Here is a 16,122-nt window from a genome sequence, read left to right as displayed (position 1 = left end):
TATTTCATTAGTAAACTAGAATAACATTTTTTATTTAAAAAATTTATAATTTTTAAGGTAATTCAAAGTCTCTAACAAATTAAACATACCGTTAAAAAAAAAAAGAGTTGCTAACAAACACGTATTATTGAATCCTTCTACGGGACATGCATATGGCCTAATAATTGAAAGCGTTTTTATAAAGGCACAAGAAAAATAATATTCTACATTATTTTTTATGAAAACTTACAGAGTTGTTTTTAAATAAAATTAATAATTAAAATCATTAAATAATAATTTAATCAAATATATATATTAAATTATTTCTGAGTTTTAATCTATTAATTTTATACGAGGACAAGTGTACATAAATCTCCTATTACTTTTTCATCTCTAAACCATAGTATTATTGAGCTGGTTTTAGCGAATAATGAAACTATGTATAATACTTTAATGAATATATAAATGAATAATGTTAGAAGATCGATGCTTTTAGTTTAAAAAAATGAGTATTATTTTAAGGGAGCCACTTAGGTAAAGATGTCAAAAACGTCTTTTTTTAAAGATGTTTTTTAAAAATTAAAATTTAATACATATAATCAATTAAATTGTATTATTTTTATTAAAATTAGACTGTAATTTAGCAAAAAATTTAATAAATTAAATTTTAAACCGGTATAAATTAATATATTTTATAAAAAATTACTATAATATCCATATTATATATATATATATATATATATATAAATTTTGAAAACTTTAAATTTTAACTCTACAACGATAGAGAAGAAAAGAGCTAGAATTTAGAATTCTCAAAATTAATATATAATAAGAATATTTTAGTCATTTTATATAATAAGGGTATTATTACAGTCATTTTTTATAAAAAATAATATTAATTTAGACAAATTCAAAATTCAATTCACTATTTTTCGGTCAAATTAATTTATCTGACTTTATTTTGACAAAAATAACATAATTTAAGTAATTATATGTATTAAATTTTAATTATTAAAAAATATCTTTAAAAAAAGACGTTTTCTGCGTCTTTATAAGAGCATTCCCCTTTAAATGTAAAATAAAATAAAAAGAAGTATTAATTACTTAGCCAATAAAATATATCTTAAATGACATAATCTCTTTATACTCACTTAAAAAGTGGTGAGTTCTAATCTTCCTATCTTTTGATAAAAAAAAATCACTTAAAATTTGTCCTGCATAAATTGCAGTGAATTGTAAAGTTTTACTCTGCATATAAATAGTTACCTAATTCGTCCAACTCCTTGTGAGCCACTATTACACATTGAGCCACAAAAGCATGTCACGTATTTCCTTTTCAATTTTTGTGTCTAAAGCACGGGATGTATAAGTTTTTTTTTTTTTTTTTTTTTTCAGAAAGCAACTAATTATTTTTTTTACTCTTAAAAATTGTATAATTATAAAATTTAATTTTATGCACTGAAATATAAAAAGAAATTTATACAAAAAATCAATAGCATACTATTGTGACATTAGTAATTTAGTATAAAATTAACTTACAAAATACTAAATAATTTTTAAAATGATCCTCTCTCAATTCCCATGACTATGTGGCACTTATAAGCTAGTCACGCAGGCTAAGGGAAACAACAGAAAAGACATTGTTGATTTGTGAAAGCATGGCTTACTTCAAGTCCACCACCAAATTCAGAAGAACTACTCCTCCATTGAGTTTCACTACACTACTTTTGCTGTTCTTTCGTTTCATTTGTGTGATATCCATGAACAATATCCTTGACAGTGAGGAAGCCGAGTACATGCTGAAGCTGAGGGATGCCCTGACTCCACTTCCCTACTCTGACTGGCGGTCTAACAGCATCTGCGAATGGACCGGCATTGGCTGCAACTACGGCAAGGTCCAAGACATAAAGCTTTCTTCACTGTCACTCACCGGAACACTCCCTTCCGGTCTCAACCGTCTCTACACCCTCACAACCCTCTATCTCCACAACAACTCCCTCTCGGGGCCTTTGCCATCGCTTGCCGGCCTCACCTACCTCCAAGAGGTGAATCTTAATGGCAACAGCTTCTCCTCTGTCCCTCACGGTTGCTTCCAAGGCCTAACCGGCTTGATGAGACTCAGATTCAACTACAACACCAATCTTGCACCATGGACTTTCCCTACCTATTTGCTTAACTCTTCATCTCTCACCTTACTCGACCTTGAGGCTTCAAACCTCATGGGATCCATACCAGATATATTTGATTCCTTCCCCAGGTTGGTTGATGTTTATCTCTCAAACAACAACCTTACTGGCATCTTGCCCAAGTCGTTTGCACGATCCAAGGTTCAAAACCTATGGCTCAATGACCAAACTAGTAAGTTGTCCGGTACCATTGAGATTCTTTCATCCATGACCAACCTAATCAAGGTGAGCCTTGCGGGAAATTTATTCAAGGGTCCCATTCCTAACATGTCCAATTGCATCAACTTGGAGAATCTATTTCTTCAGGGCAATCAGTTAACAGGTGTAGTTCCAACCTCATTATCGAATCACTACAAGAATTTGACAGATTAGCGACGAATTTTTGCGAGAAATATTTTTTATCACTAATCCGTCACTAACTTGCGAGGAAATAGTGACGCACTAACGACAAAATTAATGAGCGGTCACAAAATATCCGAACTTGAGAAAAGCGACTGATTAGCGAGAGATTTACGAGTAAGTTTGTTTCTCGCAAATTCAGTTTCATAGCTAAAAAGGGCGAGAAAAATTTCCTCGCTAATTTGTCACAAAATAATTAGCGAGTGACAATGTTCTAGCAAATCAGTCACTTAGAAGTTCAATCGAATAAAAGAAAAATAGCGAGGGATACTATTGTCACTATTCCGTCGCTAAATAAACTTTGTGCGAAAAGGCTAATTAGTGAGAAACAATGTTACTAGCTAATCCGTCACAAAGACTTGTAATGCATTTTGCGATGGACAAATTCCTAGCTAATTTGTCACCAAAGTTTTTATTTTTAGCGAGCAACTAGTTTCTCGCTAATTTGTCGCATAATATTGTAAAAATTCAAAATTAGGGTAGCGACAGAAAACAGTCGTCGCTAACTCGTCGCAACGGAAAATCATTTAGCTAGGAAAGTGTTCCTTGCTAATTAGTCGCTAATGGGGAAATACAGATATTGAATGCCTAGGACCTAAGTAGTGAGAAATTTGCGACCGTTTAACAACTGACACACTTCGTTCGCTGATTTTAAGTCGCTGATTAGCGAGCGAAATACATTTGTCGCTAAGTTGTCGCAAGTTTAATTTAGTGAGCGACTTGGCAACGGCAATATTGCTGCAAAGCAAAAGCTATATCCTACTTATTTTGTAGCAAATTACCCGCTAATCTCGTTGGAAATCCGTCGCAGAGTTATAACAAATACAAAGTTAACCGAGAGAATGTTAGAAGTAACTGGTCGCAATTGAGTCACTAATCAAAAGCTTATTTAGTGAGGAATTAGCGACCGCTTAACAACTGATAGACTTTCCTCACTGATTTCAAGTTGCTACTAATTTGTGAGGAAAGACGTTAGTCCTTATTCCGTCACTACTTTAACTAGTGGTTCACGTGCCTGTTAAACCACTTTTCTATTGAGTTTAAGAAATTAATTTTATATTTTTATTTTTAAAATTATAAATTTAATATTAATAATTAAAAATAAGTTATAAAAAAGATTAAATACCTTAAATTATTTAACATGTAAAATATATAAAATAAATAAAATAAAATTAAAAAACAAGATTAAAAAAATATTTTGTTGTTATCGTGTGTAACAAAATCAATATAAACACTTACTAATATTATATAAAGATTAGTTATTTATAAATATTATCAAATTTATTTATTTTCTCAATCCTATTTAATTAGAAACAAATTTAAAAATTTATATCCAAATTATCCTTTATCTCCATCCATAATTCTAATAGTTAAAAAAATATATTTCTTCAATCTTATCTTGAACATATTTAATTTTTTAAATTTTTTTATTTTTTAAAATTATTAATTTTTATTTTTATTATATCATCTCATCATATTATACACTATCATTTTCTCTTATTTTTCTTTATACATGTATAATTATTATTGTCTCTTATTAATATAACTGTCATCTTAAAAATTGGTCAAAAATATAATTATCCGTTAATTTCCTTTCCTTTGTCTTATGGTTACCTTCTTTTTTATTTTACACATAACTTCTATTCTTGAGTACATGTAGTACTCTTTTCTATCTTTCTTATATTTAGTGAAAAAAATAATGATAGATATGTGTACAGAGAATGATAAAAAAAATATAATGAAAATAAAAATTAAAAAATTTGAATAAATAATGAAACTAAAGATGATGTAAGATATTAAATCTAAAATTAAAAAAAAATTTAACAATTAAAATTATGCAAAAAAAAATTCTTTAAATTTAAATTTTTATATCTGCTTCAAATTAAATAAAATTAAAAAAATAACAAATAAACAAACATTTATAAATTTTTTATCTTGATTATTACCTATAATAATAACGTAATGTTTTTAATATTATACTTAAATTAATTCAAATTTTATTATTCTATACATTAAAAAAAATTAAATAACTCATAAATTTTTTATTTTTATTTTTATTTATTAATAATTTATTATTTACAATTTTTTTATCTCAAATGTATGATTTAAAAAACATAAAAATTAATTTTTATGATATACAATGTTCTGAAAACTGAATCAAATTAGCCAGTTTGATGAGATTAATTGGTAACATGGTATCTATACAATATAAAATTAATCTAATAATATCACATAATAATACTTAGGAGACAATAATTTTATTAAATATAGTACTCTTTTAAAATAATCATAAATAATATTTATAATAATTCATTATTCATTTCTGTATATGGGAACATTTCAAATTAATATGGGAACGTTTCAGTTAACATGAGAGATAGGCGATTTTAATGGACTGTTTTAACTGAAGTCACGTCATTTAAAACTGTCCATTTACAGGCGTACTTTAAAACTGGCATCACATTGGTTTTCTAGAAACCATTATTAGTACTCAAAAAAATAAAATTATAAAAAGTTTAAAAATTTTGATAAACAAAATTTAAATGATATATAATTTAAATTTAAAAATTTTAATATAATTTGAACGATATAATTTGAACATTTCAAATAATAGAATACAAAACTAACCTTACAAAATTTTTAATATTAAATTGACAGTTTCAAATTATGTGTTTAAACAGTTCAAATTACGTGATTTGAATTAAAATCGCCCAATAAAACCATCTATCTTCCATATTAATTAAAACGTTCCGATTAAAATGATCATATATTATAAAAAAAAAATTCCTATTCTACCTCTAATTTTATAAATATTTTGACGTTAAATTTCTTTTTTTAGCTAATTCTAATCCTAATTTTATTAACCCCACTCATCCCTCGTTATCTTTCACTCAGCCGCACACACTCTTGCCCAACCCTTTAACTCTTACTCATGAAGAAAAAAAAACAGAAAAAAGCCAACCCTAATAATAATAATAATAATAATAATAATAATAATAATAAGTTCGATGATTTTGGTAATATTTGCATGCATTTGGTTTATTTAAGTATTTTATCCAAAATATAATAGAAAAATATATAATAGATAAGATAATTAAATTATTATATATGAGAATTTATTTTTATATAATCGTACAAGTTTTATTATTAATTAGAATCATTTTGAAATTCATTCAATAAAGATTAATTTGAGCTAGTTCTTGAATTAATTAAGATTGTCAAAATGTGCTAAATCTGTCGGACTAGCTTGTTTACTTGACTTAAATAGATGGAAATTTTACTCTAAATCAAACTCGTAAAAATGCAAGTCTAAACAACTTAGCCATAGTTATCAGAACCGGACCAGCCGGCCAGTTCGACCAGAAAATCAATAAATCGATGTTCTATCCGGTTTGGTTCATTATTAAGACCAGACCTGCAATTGACTCGGTCAATAGCGGTCAAATAGTTAAAAATCAGATGATTTTGTCACGAACCGGACTCAGTTTAGGCAGTTGATGACCCACACTTCCTCCTTGACCCGCATGCTCCACACGTAGATCACTGGGGTGTGGATCACTGTAGGAGCATCTATTTTAATACCCTTCAAAAGTGGCGTCTCTAAGGTTCGATCCTTGAACCTAAGAATGAGTAAAAGATGGATATTTGACTCTAAAATCAAACTCGTAAAAAATGCAAGTCTAAACGACTTTGCCATAGTTATCAAAATCGAATTGGATCGGATCAGACCGATCGGTTCGACTGAAAAAACTATGAATTGATGTCCTATCCGGTTCGGTTCATTATTAAGATCGAACTTGCAATTAACTCAATCAACGACGGTCAAAAGTTGAAATCGGACAATTTTGTTGCTAATCGGACTCGGTTTAGGCAGTTGACCCGCACTTCCTCCTTGATCCGCAAACTCCACACATAGACCAGCGGGGTGTGGATCACTGTAAAAGTATCTATTTGAATCCTCCTTCAAAAGATGGCTGTTTAAGGTTCAATCCTTAAACCTGAGAGTGAGTAGAAGTTTTCATCTCAGTGTGACAAGTGAATCTTCAATAGATGTAATGATCATAATTATATATACCATAATATTTTATATGTGCCACTAGTAGATTTTTTATTATATTTGCTCATTATTTTATGTATTATATAAAAGTATGGATTATATAATAATTTACATATAATTTAATTAAATCAAATTTAAATAATATAAAATGCTATTATTGTAAGACCCAAAAATTTTAGAAAAATTTATTAAGAGCTAATTTCGACTTAATTATTCATTAAGTACTTTAATTTCAAAAATTATTTTATTAAAGATAATTAAAGTAAATTTTGATTAATTGAGTTTAAAGTAATTTAAGGTTTTATTTAATTTTATAATTATAAATTATTTTCTATATTTAAATTATAAAACTTAGCAAATATAAAATAATAAAAATTTTATATAATTTGGTTTAAATAAGTGAGATTTCGAAATTTCATACTAATATTTTTATAAATAAAAAAATTAATTATATTATCTTATAATTTCAATTAGAATATTTAATTTCAACTCAATTAATATTTTGACATAATAAATAATATTTTAAAATAAATTAAAAAATTTAATTAAATTTTAAATTAATCCAAAATTCCAAATTTCATACATAAAACTCTAATTCTCAAATCAAAACCCTAAATCTCCCAAACCAACCCTAACCTGATATTCACTAGCCACACCCGCTCCCCAGATACACACCACAACACTCACTCACCTCTCACTATCAGCCGCACACACCCTCATCTCCCTTACCCTCTCCAACGGCGCCCATACACCACCGCTCACACACAGATTTGAAGAAAGGAAGAAAAGGGAAATGGAGATCGGGGGTGAGAGAAACAGGGAGAAGAAAGAAGAGAGAAAGGAGAGGGGGAAGAGCACGCCGGCAGAACCACTATCGTTCACCGCCGTGTCGCCGCCGCAGAGCCCATCCTCGTCGTCGTTTCCCGTGCCATCGTCGCACACCAGAAGAGGAGAGAGAGATCGGGCAGATGAGAGAGAAGGCTGCGTCGAGCTGGAGGAGCTGCGCCCAGTTTCCATCGTCGCCATCAATGGAGGTTCGTCGGGAAGAGGAGCTCGACGCGAGGGAGGAAAGACGCGACTCTGCCGCCGCTATTCTGTTAAGACTCGAGAGAAGGACGCGTGCGAGAGGGAGGTCGAAGCTGTCGCATGCGGAGGAGAGGAACGGCATCGCGGTTGGAGTTGGAACTTTCTGCCGCCGTTGGGTCACCCACTGCCATCGCTGTTCTGAAGCCGTCAAGCCACCACCAGGATCCAACGCGAGGAGAGGGAAACAGAAACGCAGACGGAAGAGAGGAATGGGAGTCACTGCTGCTGCTGAACTGACAAAGCCACTCCGGAGCTGCCGCTGCCGCTGTCGGAGTTCCTAGTCACCGCCACCGCCGTTGGTAAAGAGTATTCTTGCTTTCGGTTTCCGTTCTTTCAATTTCTAGGTATTGTTATCACTGCGATGTTATTGCAGCTGCCGCTGAGGTTTTTCGCCATCAGCGGAGCTGTTGCCAGGACAGTTCGGAGTTGCTGCTGCTTTGTTCTGCTATTACAGTAAGTATCTCGGTTTTTGAACTCTCGCCGTGAGTATTCTGTTATGTGTTATTTAGGATTTTCGCGACATTTGTGATTTAGGATTGAATTATCGAGGTTGTATGTTGCGATTAGAGTTGCTGTGGTTGCTGCGAAAGTGGTTTGGAGCTGAGGTTGCGGTTGTGGCCGTTGCAGGCCGAAAGAAAACAGTTTTGCCGCGTAGTTGAGTCACGATCGAGGTAGGGGCTTTTTATACAAACTAATTTATTTTAAATTGGAAATGTTACAAATAGATATGATTTTAATTTAAATTGAATTATCCATTTGTTCTAATTTTAATTTCATTTTTGTTTCGGTGTTGCCTTGAATTTTCAGAGTTGTTTCTGCATTTGATTCCATCAAATTCGAATATTTTGTTGTTGCTGCGAGCGTAGTTAGAGTTGGTGTTGCTGCTGCTGCCGTCCCGGTTGTGTTGGAATTGTCACCACTGCTGAAATTAGAAACGAAATGGGGGCTGTCGTGTTCAATTTGTGATTCCGGCTAATCGAGGTAGGAGGTTTAACTTTAAATGGTTTTAATTTAAGAATGCCCATAAAGTTTTTTGAATAACTGCAAATAGGTTTAATTATTGTGAGTAATTGATTGACTATATGGATGTCGAATTGTGGCTGCGAATGTGATTGAATTTGTTGAGTTTGTGAAATTGATTAATTATGTGTGGATTGTGAATTGTTGATAAATGATTGATGAGAATCTTGGATTTTGATGGATTATATTGGATTTGTTGCCGTTGAGCTGGTTATTTGATATATTGTAATGGCAATGAACATGGTTGGTGGTTGATTTGGAATTGATTTTGAGAGTTATTGAAGGGTTGGATTTTTGAAATACTAAACTGCTTGCTGAAAATCGGATTTCTTAAAGTTAAAATTAAACCGCAACTTTGAAAGTGAATCAGTAACTCAATATTGATTGAAATGATAAGAGACTAGAAGTTAGTAAACTATAATAAGTGTAATTTTTAAGATTCAATTTTGAAGGTTTCGTATTAACTGAAGAATTAGTTATGATTTTTCAAAGTTAAGCTGTGAAATTGGATTTTCTGCATTATCTTTAAATGAAATCAGTAACTTTGAAAGACTATAACTAATTTTGTGATGATTGAAATTGTGTGGGATCAAATCTGGGTTAAACTTGGAAATATAAGGAGCTGGACTGGTGAATTTGAGACCTTTTCATTAAGTTTATGATTTATGGTGAATTCTTGGATTGTGGTTGTCAAGTCTGATTTTTCTGCAGAATGCTTAATATGGTAGCAACTTGATTCCGCTACTGGAAATTTTTCAGTTTGAATTTCGAAGTGACACCAATTTTAAATGAAACTCTGGTCCTATTACTTTAATTTCATAAAAGTTCAGAATTGTTGGAGTTGTAGTTTTAAAGATATGGATTTTTGAAATATGATACATTATGCAGTAAAAACCAGGTTCTGTTTTCTAAATCAGTAAATTTGAGAGATTATAACTTTTTATTCTGGATGGATATTAAATTGCAACCAATTGGTGGTGAAAATTAAGTACGTTTAGTGTATGTGACTTAAATTTCAGGGCTATCCATGTTTTAATGAGTGAGTTATGGGACTTGGAAGAGGTTATGTTCAATGGCTTTTAAAACAGAAACGTGATATCGATATAAAGACTCAGTAATTAAGTAGTTAATACTAGAAAAGGAGGTTATGTAATGTTCTTTCTAGGACTAGAAATATCCTGACTTAAGCAAGGTATTTTGTTGGAACGAACGTTACATTACACAGCTTACTGGATATGAAGGTAATCTCTCTTTGAAAGGAAGTCCATATTGGATGGCTCCAGAGGTATCTTATTCTTATTATTATTCTACATTAATCTCTGAAACCTTAATTCATTCCTCTGTAATTTATTGACAATCTAATCAATTATATGGCAGCTTATGCAGACTAATATGCATTAGGATAACAATCCACATCTGCTGATTGATTATTTTGCAATGTTTATTCATGCATGTTAGCTAGCATGTCTTTGAAGTTCTGAGTTACTGTTTTTTCTTCTTCTTTTGTAGTTTAATGTTAATTATTACTATTAATATTTTTATTTTTTTTAAAAAAGAAAGGATGTTTGCTATGTTTTGCAGGGCTTTTGCCTCTGATTATTCAAATCTTGTAGGGTCAATGCGGTCTCTGAGAAATATTTTCCAGAAGGAGGCTTGATCCGGCACACAAAGTCCTCCATTATTGAAGAATTTTCATGCTTCTGCACATAATCATTTTCAACCATCAAAAGCTTAGGGAACTCAATGTTATTATTTGCTTAACCACTAAACAGAGGTAGAAAAAACAAATGAATGAACACTATTCATGTCTTGCAATTTACATTTTGAAAAATAAAAAAGAAATTATGTAAATTAAAGATTTGAGCTGAGGCTTACATATCTGTAATTTAGGGTTGATTTTGATTTTCGAGGGAGCAAAGCAATGGTGTCTCCTTGGGATCATATGGGAGAAATTGCAAATGTGGCTCTGTTAACTGGTTTAGATGCAGTTCGTTTGATTGGGTTGATTGTGAAAACGGCGAGCACGACAAGGATGCATAAGAACTGCAGGCAATTTGCATAGCATCTCAATAGCATCTCAAGTTGACTGGAAACTTGTTAGAGCGGCTGAAGATCTCGGAGCTGAAGGGGTACCCTGAGACAAGGGAGCCATTGGAGAAGATTGAGGATGCATAAGTCATGTATTTCATCTAGAGGACTTATATAATTATCTTTCATATTTTGATATGTGAATTAGATATCATTACATAATAGTATATTTGAAATATTTTAATTTGATAATATTTATCCAAATAGAATAAATTGAGATTTTATCTTTTTTTCATATCTTTCTTTTTCATATACTGTTTATTTTAGTATAGCGAAATATTCGTTGTTGATGATGGTGACAAATTAAAGAATCTATTGCGACTGAAATATTTGTGAGATACTTATAGATTTGTTACTATTTTAAAAGGAATTTGCAATGACATTTTGCGATAGTATTGCAACTAATTGACTACATATTATTTCCTAGCAAATTAGCGACTATTTCATAACTCTATTTTCTCATTTTGAATAGCTTTGGTTTAGTAACAATATTCCTACAAATTTGATTAACAATTTTCAAAGTCAACTAAGCTTTCTATTTCGTCTACGAAGTTAGCTTGCATTTAGCGATGACTCTGCTGCAGTAGAGTTTGTTGCTAATTAGCGACTACCGTTTAGTTTATTTCTTCTATGGAATTAGCTTTTACTTTGGTGATGGATTTGCGAGTATCTATTCGGTAGCTAAAAAATTTTTCGATGAATTAGCGACTGTTGTGTTTGCCTCACTGATCTGCGACTTGTAATTAGCGAGGAAAGCATTAGTTGCTAGGCGGTAGCTAATCCGTCACAAATTATATTTTGCGTCAGATTAGTGATGATTTTACGACTCTTTTTGTGGTAGCTAATCGGCCATTTTCTTGTAGTGAATCTCCCAAACTTGAGTGTCGTTTCTTTGCAGGACAACTTTTTACAGGGTCCTCTGCCATTGTTTAGATTCGAGGTGGATGTGGATCTTGGTATCAACACCACTAACAACTTCTGTTTAGACTATGTTGGACCTTGTGATCAGAAGGTTACTACTTTGCTTGAAATTGCTGAGGCTTTTGGGTATCCCATTCCGTTGGCGCGTTCATGGCAAGGGAACAATCCATGTAAAGGTTGGAATTTCATTACATGTGATGATGGAAGTAAGATCAGAACCGTGAACTTCACTAAGCAGAATTTCAGGGGGACTATCTCCCCTGCATTCGGGAATTTGACTGATTTGCAGCGGTTATATCTGGATGGGAATGATTTGACGGGTTCAATACCTGAGAGTTTGACAACTTTGCATGAACTTGAGGTTGTGGATGTCTCTCACAACAACCTAACGGGAAATGTTCCAAATTTCTCACCTAAGGTCAAGTTTAATGCTATGGGCAATGATTTTCTTGTGCCTTTTCGGGGAAATGGAACAGCTCCATCTCCTTATTCAACTGGAATGACAGCTAAAACTTCACCTTCAACTCCGTGGATTGCAGGTATATTCATTACCGTTGCCATATCTAAGTGGAGCAATTACACCAATTAAATTTATGAAAAATGTTATACCTCCATGTTTCTTTTAAAGAAAAGTATAGGTAACTAATAATATTAGTGAACAATGTGAACAATAAATATATTGGATGTTCATTTTACTAGGTATACGGATGATTATTCTAATATTAAGATTTAGGTAGGTAATTTAGAAGGAAAAAAGTCTAAGGGACAGCAACTTTATTAAATTCTGGCCAGCATGTAACCAGCAAAGTAAAGTGAACCATTGGATGAAATCTCACACCATTAAATCATCATTGATGGCCATTTGATGGCTACAAGTCACAAAAGTTGTTGGTCCCTGACACTCCTCATTTAGAAGCAGGGACGGATCTACTATTATAGCTGTGGGGGCAAGCGCCCCACTACAATTTAAAATTTTATTGAGTAGTATATGATAATAATATTTATTTGCCCCCACTAAATTATTTAATTTGACCCCACAATAATTTTTTATTCAATTTTAGACATTTAATAGTCAATTTGAGAACTTCATATTAGATGTCTATTATAATGATTAATTTTTAAATTTAAATAAGTTTAGTGTTCTTTTTTAAAAATCGACTCGAAAGAATATTATCTATCCATTTATGTTTTTTCTTTTAAAATTACCTTTAGTTTTTTTATAACAGCTACACTGAATGAACTTTTTCAACTATGAATATCATCAAGAGCTAATTGTATGAAGGTTGAATTTTAAATAATTGTTTAACAATATATATATATATAAAAAAGACATTTTGATTATAATATCAAGATTTTAAAATATGAAATATAAAAATTTAAATTTAAAATTCTATATTATTATTTAAATTACTATTCTAGTATTTTAATTTGTAATTAGATATTTTGAAATCTAATTATATTTTACAATAACAAAATATAATTATAACAATAATTATGCTACATATACATGAAATAATCACTTGTACATAATAAATCTTAAAATATAAATTTTAAAATATAAAATACACATTTAAAATAAATTAATTAATATATATTTATACACAAATTTATAGTAGATAATTTGATAGTTAACTTTTTATGTAAACATAATATTTTTATTATAAAATTATTATCATGTTATATATATTTCGCCCCCACTATCAAAATTTTCTGGATCCGTCACTGTTTAGAAGGGTAGTGTCACTAGTGTGTTTTTATTTTATTGGTGGTCATTTATGTTATTCAAAAAAATTATTGGTTACCTAATACCTAACATTACCCTTCTTTTAATGGTGACTAATTTAGTTGGACTTGGCTGACAATAAAATTTATGCGTGTAGTAATTTAGTTAGATTTGGCTGACAATAAAATTTATGCATGTAGTATTATTTTAAATTTATTATTCATAAAAGTAAATTTATTTTTGTTTAGTCACATACTTTTTTAATTCAATCATACTCATTTATTCTATGTTTTTGTTAAAAATAATGTGTAATTATTTATCCTAATATTTGTAAATTTATTAAAAATATTTGTAATTTTTTTGTTTAATTTATATTTAAATTTATTAGATTTACTAAGAGACTATTTTCCTAAACGCTAATTATGCTTATTTTGGGCCGTGACAACATTCCCTTTTAGATATATACTTGGATATATACATAGAGATCTTCAGGATTTGAAAATTCTTAACGAATAGACAAATATGATATATAAATAATAATGGATTAATATGCATAGTAAAGTGTATATAGAAACCAAATGCATGAAGCACTTTCCGAATTAGATTTTATCATGGTAACACACTTAAAAGAATTCTGTTGTTCCTTTGCTTTAGTATTTAAAATATCAAACTTGTAGAATCGTTTTTAAATTTTTACCAGCTCAAAATAAAAATTATGAGTGATTGAATTTTTGGTCTATGTTTCTTATCAAATTTTCTCAAAGCATTCAATTTATTATTTGTAATTGATCTCCACTTCTTGCATATATATGTACAGGCTTAGCAGCAGCCAGTGTTGGAATTTTTGTAGCATGTGTTGTGGTTATTTACAAAAGCAAGAGTTTACGGAAAATCATGTTAAAAAAGACAATGGTTGACCGCAAAGTTGAGGGTTTGATACAAAGTCATGGGTTTATGGTGCAAAAACGATATAGTTACTCACAGGTAAAAAAGATGACCAATTCGTTTCGTGAGGAACTAGGAAAAGGAACATTTGGTGTTGTATATAAAGGAAGTTTAAGTAATGATCGTCAAGTAGCAGTGAAGATATTGAAGGAGTCCAAAAATAATGAAAAAGAATTTAATGGAGAAGAATTGAAGGGAGAAGAATTCATAAATGAGGTTGCAAGTATTATTGGAACATCTCATGTGAATATTGTTCCATTTTTAGGATTTTGTTACGAGACAAATAAAAGAGCTTTGATTTATGAATTCATGCCAAATGGCTCTTTAGATAAATTTATTAATGAAGAGGTGTGTAAGTTGGATGGGAGCAGCCTCTACCAAATTATAATTGGTATTGCTCGAGAACTTGAATATTTACATTGGGGATGTAATATTAAGATTTAGCATCTTGATATTAAACCTCAAAATATTCTTTTGGATGAAGATTTTGTTCCTAAAATTGCTTATTTCGGACTGGCTAAAATATGCACAAAGAAAAAAAGTATTGTATGTCTACAATACGTAGGAGGAACTCCAGGATATATTGCACCAGAAGTTTATAGTCAAATACACACGGGAGTTTCTCAAGTTTCTCATAAATCTGATATATATAGTTATAGAAAGTTGATTCTTAAAGTAATGGGAGGAAAAAAGAATTATAATAATAAAGATCTACATACCAGTGAAATGTATTTTACAGATTGGATTTATGAAGAGCTGGAACAAGATAATCTTTCAACAAGATGCTTGACAGACATAAATGATGAAAATGATTTGACAAAGAAGATTATTTTGGTAAGCATGTGGTGTATTTAAAAAAATCCATCAGACAGGCCTTGCATGAAAAAAGTGATAGAAATGTTAGAAGGACCACTTGATTCTATCCCGTTTCCTCCAAAGCCAGAAAGTTAAAATCTTCAGATATAGCTTTATGTAATTGTTGTGTAACATATTTCTCATGACACCACTCTTGCATGGTATCTCTTTTTCTCAAATGGTGTTGTTTTGTGGAGCTATAAGAACCTGTTGACGTGAGAAAAGTGAAGCTTTCCATTTGTAAAATCTGTCACAAACGGAACTCTTTAATATAATGTGATTTAGTGTGATTTTACAACATCGATTCTCAAATTTCTTCATTTAATACATAAAATGAATAATATTACAATTTCACTCTGTATACAAGTCAAGTAAACCATCCCAAACACTACATTAGTTTGGGTATCTAATGTTGTCTCTGTCATAGTGTCATTGAACACATTTAACATTATATTGTATCTTACATATGATTTTCAAAAGTCTAAAAATAATATTTGAATTATTGTTGTCTTGTACTCACTCTAGTTTTTTATCTATCCTTTAATTTTTCTATGATGGCTACTCTGCATGTTATGTAGAAATAATGTTTAAAGATATTTATATTTTTTAAGAAAAAAAATACTTAACTAGTTGAATATTTAAGTTCCTATATACACTTATTATGTATATACTCTATAAAGTCAAATTAAACTCGACAATACGTTTATAGGTCTTAGGCTTAGTTTGGTAAAGCTTTTGCTTTTTAAAAGTAACTTATGAAAGCTGTCTTTTAAAAGACAGCTTTTTAAAAGCTGCAGCACTTACGTTTGGTAAAATCAAATTAAAAATGGCTTTTAATAAGTACAAGCATCATAATTGTGTTT

At 30.6% G+C, this 16,122-nt stretch overlaps 1 long non-coding RNA gene and 1 pseudogene across 3 annotated transcripts; both read left to right on the top strand.

The window, feature by feature from the left end:
- Positions 1–1,647: 1,647 nt before the first annotated feature.
- LOC130975965 (receptor-like kinase TMK4) lies at positions 1,648–15,355 on the top strand (annotated as a pseudogene).
- LOC130976689 (uncharacterized) lies at positions 7,244–11,050 on the top strand. 3 transcript variants are annotated; one of them, XR_009084733.1, is made up of 6 exons: positions 7,244–8,006; positions 8,081–8,160; positions 8,242–8,378; positions 8,515–8,688; positions 10,309–10,501; positions 10,618–11,050. It is a non-coding gene; the product is annotated as an uncharacterized LOC130976689 (long non-coding RNA). The 3 variants fall into 3 exon arrangements; XR_009084732.1 differs by having other exon boundaries at positions 7,244–8,160; positions 8,275–8,378; XR_009084731.1 differs by having other exon boundaries at positions 7,244–8,160.
- Positions 15,356–16,122: the final 767 nt, after the last annotated feature.

Source organism: Arachis stenosperma, chromosome 4 (genome assembly GCF_014773155.1).
Source record: "Arachis stenosperma cultivar V10309 chromosome 4, arast.V10309.gnm1.PFL2, whole genome shotgun sequence".
Classification (NCBI taxonomy): domain Eukaryota; kingdom Viridiplantae; phylum Streptophyta; class Magnoliopsida; order Fabales; family Fabaceae; genus Arachis; species Arachis stenosperma.
This window is presented reverse-complemented; position numbering and strand designations above follow the sequence as displayed.